General features: G+C 39.3%; 1 protein-coding gene across 9 annotated transcripts in view; it reads right to left on the bottom strand.

The window, feature by feature from the left end:
- TNIK (TRAF2 and NCK interacting kinase) overlaps nucleotides 1-12,754 on the bottom strand; it is a 400,335-nt gene that overhangs the window by 152,211 nt on the left and 235,370 nt on the right. The gene's annotated exons all lie outside the window — the stretch shown is intronic.

Below are 12,754 nucleotides of genomic sequence, written 5' to 3'. Positions count from 1 at the left end.
AGCAAAATCCTGTGGATAAATATGAATAAAAAAGTGAATACCTATGAAATGTCCAACCACTTAAAGTAGCCTTCCTTATAGCTTGAAAGGAATTCGTAAAAATAAGAGGAGTGGTGAAATGCTGGCACTTTCTGACCACACAAAAATCAGTTTTCCTAAAAAGTGATGGAGATTTGCAAACCTAGGAGAATGCAGTATGTTACATATCATGTGGCCTATCCAAGTCAAAGAGTAGGTAATCTCAAAATAGAACGTGTGCTTGGGATGCTGAGCTAAGAAGAAGCACGTGGCCTTAACACTGGAAAGGAGTAGAGGAGTGAAGGGCTGGGAAGGAGGCTGGGGGAGGGGACGGCACACTGCTGACCCAGGAAATCTTCCCTGTGGCCATCAGAAACTGCCTAGTCTTCACCACAGGTATAAGGAGAGAATGACCTTCACAGTCCTTCAACTTGCTGCAGAGTCCTGCAGCAGACCTCAAAATGTCTGAGGATCATGCATATTAGCTATTTTAAATCCACCACGTGGGGCCAAATAATCATGGATGAATGTAGGATGGGAGCAGATGTACTTTGGGGAAGCCTAGATACAAGGGGAGAAAACAAACCTGAGGGTTTTTGGGGTGACCTGGCATCTGCTTTCAACTAAAGGGACAAGTAAATGAGACAGTAAAACATCAATCACTTTCCAGCAGCAGTGGGACAGGCTCAGCCTGGGTCATTCTTACTGAGAAGCTGGGCTGGTTCTATGAGTATTTGCTCTCCTAGGTTCTCCACAGGACCACGGCTGACATGGGAGAATCAGAGAAGGAAAAGTGCCCCCAAAGCTGACCATATCATTAAGAAAATAAGAACTTATAAAACAGTTAAGCAGCAGAGTAATTCAGTATATAATTAAATCCAAAATAAACAGTACTGGGAGACCAGAATGAAATCAGCATATCCTCCATTGCTTTGCAAAGGTAAACTGAGGCAACAAGATAATGAAGAAGGCATATGCATTGAGTCAAGAAAATGAGGTGGGGGAAGGTGGGGTACATGTCTAGTTTGGGCCCCACTTCTTTCTGGCTGTATGATCCCAGGAAAGTAACCTACCTTTTAGAGTCTAATTTTTCTCATTTATATGGAGATATAGATGGCAACCCACTCCAGTGTTCTTGCCTGGAGAATCCCAGGGACTGGGGAGCCGGGTGAGCTGCCGTCTATGGGGTCGCACAGAGTCGGACACGACTGAAGCGACTTAGCAGCAGCATAGATTTTATAATAGTAGTATTATATGTCCTAATCTTTTGTGAAAAGTAAATGAAGATGTGAAAGTTATAAAATATAATACAAAATAAATGTTATTATTAATCTTCTCAACCAAAAAATAAATAACAAGAGGTCAGGAATATAAGTAACTTGAATTTTAGGTTTAAATTGCACTGTTGCAAATGCAGTTACAGAACCACCGTGGGTCATAGTAATACAGAACCCTGAGCTTGATCTTATATTACCTCCTAAGTGAGTAGGCAATTTATCAGGCCTTCAGGGCTACTGTTTATCCAGATTTCTAGACTAGGGCATTGATGGCCGTAAGTCATGCAGTGAAACTGAAAGGGAGGCACTTCTTATGACCATAAGAACTCATTTAACCCCTTCACAAGCAGTCTGACCTCTTACAACATGGCCTATTGAAGAAGATGGGTTATGAAGTTCGCAAAAGGACAGACAGAAACCATTGAGGCTAGAATTAGATTACGAAGCTATAAGAAGCTTTTCTTCTATTTCGTAAATGGATTATTCTTATGTCTTAAGAATTAAGCAAAGGGATCACGCTCACTGGGAAACTAATGACCATTGGGTCATAATTTAAAAAACAAAGGAATGATACCAAGATTGTAAGAAATTTTAAAAGGGAGCAATTTTAATCAGCCAAGTCTGATAGTCTAGGAAGAACCACAATTTCAATCAGAAGACTTCAAAAATCTTGTCCAAGCTGATTCATTATGTAAACTCAGATATGGCTATTTAAACTCTCTGAATGTCAGTTATATTCATCTATAAATGGGAAAAAGAATACTTATCTAAGTCACCTCTCAGGTCTTAGAAATGATTAAGTGCTTATTTAAGCAGAGCACTATTATCAACATAAAGAAAACTATTATTTTTTCTTAAAATGACAGGAATCTATTGCTTAGTATTTGTGGCAGACTGAAAGGAAAAATGGCCCTGATATTTGGCATTCATTGGAAGGACTTTTGCTGAAGCTGAAGCTCTAATGCTTTGGCCACCTGATGTGAAGAGCTGCCTCACTGGAAAAGACCCTGATGCTGGGAAAAACTGAAGGAGAAGAGGGCAACAGAGGATGAGATGGTTGGATGGCATCACCAACTCAATGGATATGAGTTTGAGCAAACTCTGGGAGACAGTGAAGGACAGGGAAGTGCCTGGCGTGCTACAGTCTGACAAGACTTAGCAACTGAATAACAACAATACATAAAGAGGTGGAGTCCATCCCCTCTGCTTATCTCTGGGCTTGGCCCCGTGACTTGCTTTGGCCAATGGGATATTACCTAATGTGATATAGCAGAGACCTGAAAAGTTTCTGTGTATTGGGGTAGACTTGTAATTGCTTGCATAGAACACTTGCATATGAAAAACCAGAACCAGCATATCAGGAGGATGATAAAACAGGTGAAGAAACAGTGCTTTTCAAATGCAAGGAAAAGGATGATTCTAGACAATGCTTGCTAACCACTGACTACCTCTGATGGCTATACGATGATCACAACCGTAGTCATAAAATACAGCCAAAGCCAACCTGATGTAATCCTCTGTACCATAGGTTGTATGTGTATTATTGAATATCCAAAACAGATCTATGAAATACCTGTTTATAACGATCCCATTGAGCAAATAAGAAATATGAGTTTCAGAGAGTGTCTTCCTATTTTAGAGCTTCCCAGGTGGCTCAGTGGTAAAAGAATCCACCTGCCAATGCAGGAGACACAGGTTCCATCCCTGGGTCAGGAAGATCCCCTGCAGGAGGAAATGGCAACCGACTCCAGTATTCTTGCCTGGGAAATCCGATGAACAGAGGAGCCTGGTGGGCAGTCCATGGGCCACAAAGAGTCAGACACAACTGAACATGCACACACAGCACATTCCTATATTAAAAGTTAGAGCTAAGATCTAAAGCCAAGATTTGTCTGATTTCAAAGTCCGTGTTTGTAATTCTAAAATGAAAACTCCTAGATAGAAGGGTGATTACCCACAATGATAAAACCAAAGCTGCTGCTAATCATGAAAGAAGAGTTTAGGAGCACCTTAAGTCAGGGTTGAAGAGAAACTGCCTTTGGTCCTCCAATTAAAAGAGCTTTTTAGCACCCATTAATATTTGCTTATGAATGATTTCAGGGGATAAAGGAGGGATTTTAAGTTGCATATTTATTACACAGGGGAACATACTTTAAGAATCTACAATACAGCAGGATTTAAAACCAGAATTAATGAGATATTAGTGTGCTCGATAACACAGCTCTTCAATCCATGGAAGAGGAATAAACCTGTGTAATTCTTAAGACAATCCAAGAGACTGGTCAGTTTTAACTTTACAAAAAAGGATGGGTGGCGGATTCATGTTGATATATGGCAAAACCAATACAATACTGTAAAGTAATTAGCCTCCAATTAAAATAAATTTATATTAAAAAAAAAAAAAAGGATGGGGTGAGTGTGTGTGCTAAGTTGCTTCAGTCGTGTTTGACTCTTTGTGACCCCAGGGACTGTACCCTGCCAGGCTCGTCTGTCCATGGGATTCTCCAGGCAGGAATACTGGAGTGGGTTGCCATGCCCTCCTCCGGGGGGTCTTTCCCACCCAGGGATCAAACCCGTGTCTCTTACATCTCCCGCACTGGCAGGCAATTCTTTACCACTTGAGACAGCTGGGAAGCCCAGGATGAGGTGTACAGACTCATAAATGCTACTGCATCCCATATGCTTGGATACTGGCTAAAACCACCTCTGCTGCCCCTCGCCTGTGCTGCTTTCCACAGTGGCTGCTGGCATTATGCAGGCATTTGTGTTAACATGTCCATCATTTTCATCTTTGTTGTTGACCGAATGTGACAAAATTTGAAGACAATTCATTGTTCAAGAATTATAGACTAATAGAATTTGTAGGGATTACTGACATCTTCTAACATGTGATTTTTGAAAAAAAAAAAAAAATTAATAATTTGTAGCACTGAAATCCCTTTCTCTAGTAGAAAATCTATTCAGGATGCCAATATATAGCCTCAATAAAAACTATGCTTTTAAAAACAGTAAACATTTATTTTTATAACTTTAAGTAATGACTAGTTATAAAGTTAATCAGTGACAACAAAGCAATTATTTTAGTGAAGGCACATTTAGAATTTTTGAAACAAACTGCAAGTCACATATCAGTTTCAATATCTTAGTCATTTTCAGTTTTGTTTTGGTTCCAAAGGATAGAGAAAATCTACATTTCCTAAGAAATGTAATTGCATAAATAGCATGACTTGCCATTTCAGCAGAAAATTGATATTGAATGGCATTCTGCACATGAATGAAGTAACCTGGAGTACAAATTGAGAGGCTGCCATTTTCTTTTATTTTAAAATTTATTTTATTGATGTATAGGTGATTTTAACTTCCCTGGTGGCTCAGATGGTAAAGAATCTATCTGCAATTCAGGAGACCCAGGTTTGATCCTTGGGTCGGAAAGATCTTCTGGAAAAGAGAATGGCTACCCACTCCAGTATTCTGCCTGGAGAATTCCATGGACAGAGGAGCCTGGTGGGGTACAGTCCATGGGGTCGCAAAAGTCGGATATGACTGAGCAACTAACATTTTCACTTTCATAGTTGATTTACAAGGTTGTGTTAATTTCTGATGTAAAGTGATTCAGTTATACATTTATGCACATTTTTTTTCACATTCCATTCCATTATGGCTTATCACTGGATATTGGTTATAGTTCCCTGTGCTATACAGCAGGGCCCTGTTGTTTATGCATTCTATATATAATGGTTTGCATCTGCTAACCCCAAACTCCCAATTTGTCCTTCCCTCATGCCCCCCTGAGAGGCTGCCATTTTCTGGTGTGTTCAAAGTTGGTATATAATGTACAGTTTGAAAGGTTTAAAAAATAGTTTATTAAATATTAATACTAAAGTATATTAAACATTGAGACTTAAGCATGTATGGATCCTCTAAAATTATCTCAAGGTGGGGTTTGAGGTCTTAGGAAACAGACCCAGGGTGGTTCAATAACTTAGCTAATTCCACATCTCTTCATTGCCGCATTGCTAGAATTTGAGACCTTGCTATGGCATTCTCCAGGCAGCAACTGGATTTGTTGTATATGTTAACCCTAAACTAAATTAATACATTCAACACATATTTATCTGTCTGCTCTATCCCAGGCACAATGCTAAATAACATTAGTGGTAATAATAATAGTATAATACAGTTATCCCTCAGTATCCACAAGGAACTGGCTCTAGGACCCCCATGGATACCAAAACCCGCGGATGCTCCAGTCTCTTTTGTAAAGTTGCACACTGCAGCCAGCCTGCCGTATCTGTGGGTCTCAACCTCAGATTCAACTAACACTGAATATAGAGAGCTGACTGTAATACAACAATGGACATAACACTTTCAAGCTCTTCCACGATAAAACTTACTGTAGTCTCGTGGGGAACACGAACAGAAATCAAATAATGATACAGATACATGCAAAATTATTAACATGAGAGGTTCGAGTAGCTTATCTAATTAGGAGCATCAGGGGAGACAGCCAAGAAATTCAAGTGTGAGCTGAATCCTAAAGGCCATGTGGGAGCTATCCAGTTAGGGGAAAAGAACAAGTATAATATGATGTGACTGAGGAGGCATTGGTTTCCTGGCAGAAACAGTGCTGCTAAGGCCTGTTACCTGGATGGGGTAGGATATATGGTTTCGTACAGGAATCACTGGTGCTATGGAGAGAAAAATGAAAAATATATGCAAGAGATGCCGTAACAGTAACAACTGTGTGCTAGGTACTAATCTCAAATGCTTTATAAATACCCACATTTACTTCTCACACTAACTTTACGAGAGAAGTGATATTATCCATATCTACACATGTAAAGGGTTTCCCAGGTGGCTCAGTGGTAAAGAATTCGCCTCCAATAAAGGAGACACAAGAGATGTGGGTTGATCTCTGGGTTGGGAAGGTCCCCTGGAGTAGGAAATGGCAATTCACTCCAGTATTCTTGTCTGGAAAATTCCGTAGAATTTTAGGAGTATGGTAGGCACCAGTCCTTAGGGTCACAGAGAGTCAAATACGACTGAACACACACACACAGCACAGCAACATACACAGGGAATAAATGGAGGGTAAGCAACATGCCCAGGATAAGAGAGCCATGAAGTGTCAAAACCAGGACAAACTGAGATGAGTGACAGTTTGCACTGCTCTTTTCGTTGTTGTTGTTCAGTTGCTAAGTTGTGTCTGACTCACTGCAACCTCATGGACTGCAGCTCTCCAGGCTTCCCTGTTCTTCACTATCTCCCAGTTTGCTCAAACTCATGTCCATTGAGTTGGTGATGCTATCCAACCATCTCATCCTAGGCTAACCTGCTCTCTCTCTACTAGGAAGTGGTGTCCCCTAGAGAAGCAAATATGACAAAGGCGGCCTGCATCCCACTCATTCCCATGCCAGCACTGATATATGACTCCCAAGAGAACTGCGAACTTATAAAATAGGTTCTAACCCTAGGAATATTTCATTTATTTGGCTAAACTCTATCATCAATAAGACAGCTTTTCCAATAACATGGATGAACCTAGGGATTATCATACTAAGGCAAGTAAGTCAGAAAGAGAAAGACAAATACCATATGATATAACTTAGAACTTATATAACTTATATAACTATGACACAAATGAACCATCTATGAAACAGACCCACAGACATAGAGCAGACCTGTGGTTGCCAAAGCAGGGAGGATCTGGGGTGGACGGTTGGGAGGTTGGGATTAGCAGAGGCAAACTATTATATTTAGGATGGATAAACAACAAGATCCTACTGTATAGCACAGGGAACTATATTTAGTATTTTGTGATAAATCATAATGTAAAGGAATATGTTAAAAAATATATATATATATATAAAGCTATGACAAGCCTAGACTGCATATTAAAAAGCAGAGACATCATTTTGCTAACAAAGGTCTGTATAGTCAAAACTGTGGTTTTTCCAGTAGTCATGTACAGATGTGAGAGTTGAAGCATAAAGAAGTCTGGAGCACCTCAGAATTGATGCTTTCAAACTGTGGTGCTGGAGAAGACTCTTGAGAGTCCCTTGGACAGCAAGGAGATCAAACCAGTCAATCCTTAAGGAAATCAACTCTGAATATTCACTGACGGACTGATGCTGAAGCTGAAGCTCCAATACTTTGGCCACCTGATGTGACAAGCTGACTCACTGGAAAAGACCCTGGTGCTGGGAAAGATTGAAGGTAGGAGGAGAAGTGGGTGACAGACGATGAGATGGTTGTATGGCATCACTGACTCGATGGATATGAGTTTGAGCAAGCTCCAGGAGATGGTGAAGGACAGGGAAGCCTGGTGCTGCAGTCCATGAGGTTGCAAAGAGTCAGACACAACTTAGCAACTAAACAAAAACAATAGTCACTTTATTGGGGAACAAATGCACTGGCAACCTAGATAAGTAAGTTTCCTTCTTAAATTCTCCCTTAATACTCTCTGTATACTCCCTCAAAGTTGATCAGAACTCTACATAACTGTTCAACTGTTTGTTAAATATCTTCCACTCATGCTGGAATTTATGATTCCAGAAGATAGCACCCTTGTCTATCTTATTCACTACCATCACCCCAGAGGACAGCACATTCATTTATTCTTAGTGAATGAATAAATGAATTATTGTGATTTCAGTCTTTAGCTTCTGGAATCTAGCCTCACTTTCTCTTTTGGATTCTGCTCTACAGTAAGTCATTTTGACAGCTCCCCAGTGTTCAGGGTAAGACTAATAACTTTGAGGTGGTGCAGACTGGGCTGATTCAAGCTATTTACACATACTGACAATGAACTAACCCACTTGTGCCACATGTGGCATGGGGTTCATAGCACAGGCTACCATCCCAGTATAGAAGTTCAATGCACATTATAACATCCTCTTTTCATTCCTGTTGAATGTCCCACTCAGGCATTCACTGTCTCTTACCAGGACCTACATTTATTGAGGAAATGTTATGTACCAGGCACTAGATAGCATATAAATTTAATCTCAAAACAAGTTTGCAATGGTTGTATTTGCATCTAACAGATAAGAAAAAATGAGATTCGGAAAAGTTAAAAAGTTTGTTCAAGGAGAGTAAGGACAGGAGGGGGCTGTGAACTCAGCTCTACCTGAATCTGAAGGCCAGGCCCCTGCAACGCCCATCCCCATCTGTCATTCTAATAACAGGGCTGTGGAGAAGGTGGGTACACCCTGACTGGCTGGATTTGAATTCTAACTCTGTCATTTACTGTCTGTGAAGCTCGGGCAAGTTATGTACAATTTTTATGCTTTCAATTAATTCCTCATTTGTAAAATGGATATATTAGCTTGCTCCTCTAACGGGAATTGTTTCAAGGACTAAATAAGTTAGTATATGTTGTATTAAATACTAAGAACAATGCTTGGCATAAAATAAGCAATCAATGATAGTAATCTTTATTCTTGACTATGGCTGCTGTTGTTATTACTGTTACCAACATTATGTTCTATGCTACCAATCACTCCACTGAACTGTTCCCTTTTGGGAGGGAAGAACCAAAAGTGCCTGGAGCAGTATGTCCTCTAATTCTTCCAAATAACCCAAGAAGAAAAGATTTTTTCCTTGGTCCAATTTCAGCAAACATTCAATGAGTCCATTAACTGTGGGCCAAGAACTCTACCAGAAGCTACCAGGAGAAGGCCACTTCCTTACTCTTTATAAAGAGAGATGGAGACTGGTTGAAAGCTTCACCCACAGGAATTCAGTTAAGTAAGACAAAAATAGAAACTCAGCCAAGCAGGGCTTATATTGCATCCTTCTAGTAGGAAAATCCCATCATGTTACTTTGCTATTTAACTTCTGGTTAAACACACTGGCTCTAGCAGTGGTGTGAAGAAGGGGCTCCCCTTGTATAAAACAACCCCCCATATATCTCTTCTATATAATGGGTTTTTGCCTAAGCCTTCTTGATCTAAGGGTTTTATTGGAAAAACTGAAAAATGAAAACCTTGTAATGTCTTTGCCATAGCACCCGATGCCTTCATGACCTGGCCCTAACCTGTACAGATTCACCTTGTATCACTCTCTCCTCAGAACTATTTTTATCCTAAAACTAACCTATGTAATGCTTCCCTGGTGGTTTAGATGGTAAAAAATCCGCCTGCAATGCAGGAGACCCAGGTTCCATCCCTGGGCCAAGAAGATGCCCTGGAGAAGGAAATGGCAACCCACTCTAGTATTCTTGCCTGGGGAATCTCATGGAAAGAGGATCCTGGTGGGCTATAGTCCATGGAGTTGAAAAGAGTCAGACACGACTGAGTGACTAACACACACACACACACACAAGCGTGTGAACACGTAACAGTTTCCAGAACATGCTGCATACTCTCGCAGCCTCCATGCCTTGCACAGGCTGTTTTCTTGTGGCCAGAAACATTTTTGTCTGATTGTCTTCCTGGGCTTAATTATTACACCTCACTGTCACATTAAATTTTATACATAACTGTATAATTTTATGACTTTATTATAAAATGGATTACCTTTACTTACAAATATTTAGGACAATGTTGTATTATTGTAAGCTCCCTTCAGGCAAAGAATCCCTTTTTCTTTTTTTTTTTTTGCTGACAAAGCAAGAGATTTTATTGGGAAAGAGCACCCGGGTGGAGAGCAGTAGGGTAAGGGAACCCAGGAGAACTGCTCTGCCACGTGGCTTGCAGTCTTGGGTTTTATGGTGATGGGATTAGTTTCCGGGTGGTTTTTGGCCAATCATTCTTTTTTTTTTTCTTTTTGAGGTATTTTTTATTTTATTTTATTTTTTAACTTTACAATATTGTATTGGTTTTGCCATATATCATCTTTGAATTTCTAGTGTCTATCATAAAATAGGTGTTTAGTAAATGTTTATTGAACAAATTAATTTTAAAAATCACACTAAATGAAATACTAAATATCCTTCTATATTAACTGAAGACCTAAGGCAATGTGATAAACAGGGTGGACTTAAAAGAGTTAAAATACTCGGGTTGAAATATTCACTCCATCATTTACATGTTACATTGAACAAGATACTTAATACGCCTAGTTTTCTCATCTCTACAATGAAGCTAATAATGAAGTCTGGTGGTTATTGAGGGCATTCAGTGAATCGATATACAGAAAATATTTTAAAGAGTTCTGACTCCATCAATAATAATGACTCCATCAGTGTTAGCTACCATTATTATTATTTCAGGCTGAAATATAAAAAAAATGTAACTGAGAGGCACCTTATTTAAGGACTAAATCAGTTTAAAATAACGTTGACTATAATGATATAATCTCAATATAATTATCTTGTTTTTCCCTGCTCAACATCCATCCTACCCTTTGATCTTAACAGTTATCAGGTTTTTCTTTGAGGAAGCCTCCTTTCCACTGTTAGTCGTTATCAGTCATGTTTAGCTCTGCGACTCCATGGCCTGTAGCCCACCAGGCTCCTCTGTCCACAGAATTCTCCAGGCAAGAATACTGGAGTGGGTTGCCGTTTCCTTCTCCGAGGGATCTCTTTGACCCAGGAATAGAACCTGGGTTTCCGGCACTGCAGGCACATTATTTACCATCAGAGCCACCGGGGACCAGATGTGGCTCAAGAGAAACAGAAGTGGCAGTGGGATGGTGAGGTGACGCAAGCTGGCCCACTGATATTGAGACTTGCACTCTTGCCGAGACTAAGGGCAATGAAGTAATTAGAACATGAGCCTGCAGCTGCTGGTGGAAAGAAAGCAGAGTCCAGAGATGGAGAGACACACAATTCCCAATTAATCATGTGATTTCCTAGACCCGGCTGAGCTTTTCTTTTCTTTTTTTTTTAATAGACACAAAACAATAAATTCTGTTTTCAGCTTCATCCATTCTGAGTGGGGCTTTGGTACTAAAACCCAACATGTCCTGAGTAATGATCATAACCAGTCATTGTTAAGATGAAAGCCTACAATACTAAGTTATTATGTTATCAAGTCCTACATGGGCTTCAAGATATCATTGTAAAGGGACTAGGTAAACTAGAAATTTTGGGTAAAACCAGAAATTTTGATCCAAATGAAGATGGAGATGATTTGCAGGGTTATCAAAGAATCACAGTCTCTTCATACTTGGCCAGAAACAGTAAATACAAGACCCTAGAAAAGTGCGCTTCCAGTGTGCATGAAGATCCTGAAGAATTTGTAGAAAAGGCAGCGTCTGCCACGCTCCAGACCATCAGGGATCAGCAGACATCACCATGGAAAATTTCCAACGCTTACCTTCTTTACTCCTCTGATTATTTGACATTTCTGTCTGACAAGGAATTCTCTGATTTTAGCAGTTTAGTCATGAATTGTAAAAGATGATCTTTTCAGATAACATCCAGAATTTTAAAGGAAGTGTGCTGTTCTATAAGCGGTTCCTTGTTTGGCCTAATTATTGCTAAACACAGAAGTAAAGGAACCTCAGTAACAATTAATGTACATCAAAGATGTCATCTGGTTATTTTAGTTAAGTTTGCACAAGTAATGAAGAGTGGTTTATCCATTGAAATTGCAGAGGTTATACGACAAATGAAATTTACACAAACTAAATTTGTGAATTGACTAAAACAGAATCATCTACCCGGACTGAACTAATTCTGTGCTTCTCAGGATTGTAACATCCAACACGATAAATAAAATAACACTGCTGTCTACTATATATGACCGTTGTAAAGTAAATCCTGAGTTCTCATCACAAGAAAAAATTTTTTTTCATGTCTCTAAGTTTGTATCTATATGAGATGATGAATGCTTATTAAACTTATTGTAGAATCTTTTCTTGATATTTGTAAGCCTAATCATTAGGCTGTACACCTTAAACAGTACTGTATGTCAATTATATCTCAACAAACTTAGAAGAAAAAAAAGCAATAAATTAAAAAATTCTGTGCTTTTCAAAAAAAAAAAAAAGAGAGAGAAAAGGCAGGTTCTGAGGCTCCACCTAGAAATTCTGCAGCAAGCCCAGTATTTCTGCATTTCTGATGAGCACCCCAAGTGTGCTGAAAGTCCACAGATATTAGCCGTCCACTATGAGGAACACTGCCCTAGAGGATACAGTTTTGTTTAGATAATTAAAGTACACAAATCCAGCTGGGAACGAATCCCCAGAAAACACTGAAATGCAAAAATTCTCATAATTATTTCAGAAACCAAAAGAACTTCAAAGACTGAGTTTAAGCCCTAATTCTGAAGCAAATATGGGGAAATTTGGAAGTGTCTCAGCTTTAAAACTAAAGAACATAAATATTACACTCAGTTTTTTCTGTTACTTTTTTCTTTATAAAAGGACATGGTATAGAATAAAAATAATTTAAAAATTGATTTCAAGGTTATAGTTTTATCAGTTTCATTACAATAATCTATAGTAACTTTCTAGTAGATCTTTGCAAACAATTAACAAAGGCGACCTTTGAGAATTCATTTCGGGGCAGC

This window comes from Bubalus bubalis, chromosome 1 (genome assembly GCF_019923935.1).
Source record: "Bubalus bubalis isolate 160015118507 breed Murrah chromosome 1, NDDB_SH_1, whole genome shotgun sequence".
Taxonomy (NCBI): Eukaryota; Metazoa; Chordata; class Mammalia; order Artiodactyla; family Bovidae; genus Bubalus; species Bubalus bubalis.
Note: the sequence above shows the minus strand (reverse complement) of the source record. Positions and strands in the feature narration are given on the sequence as shown.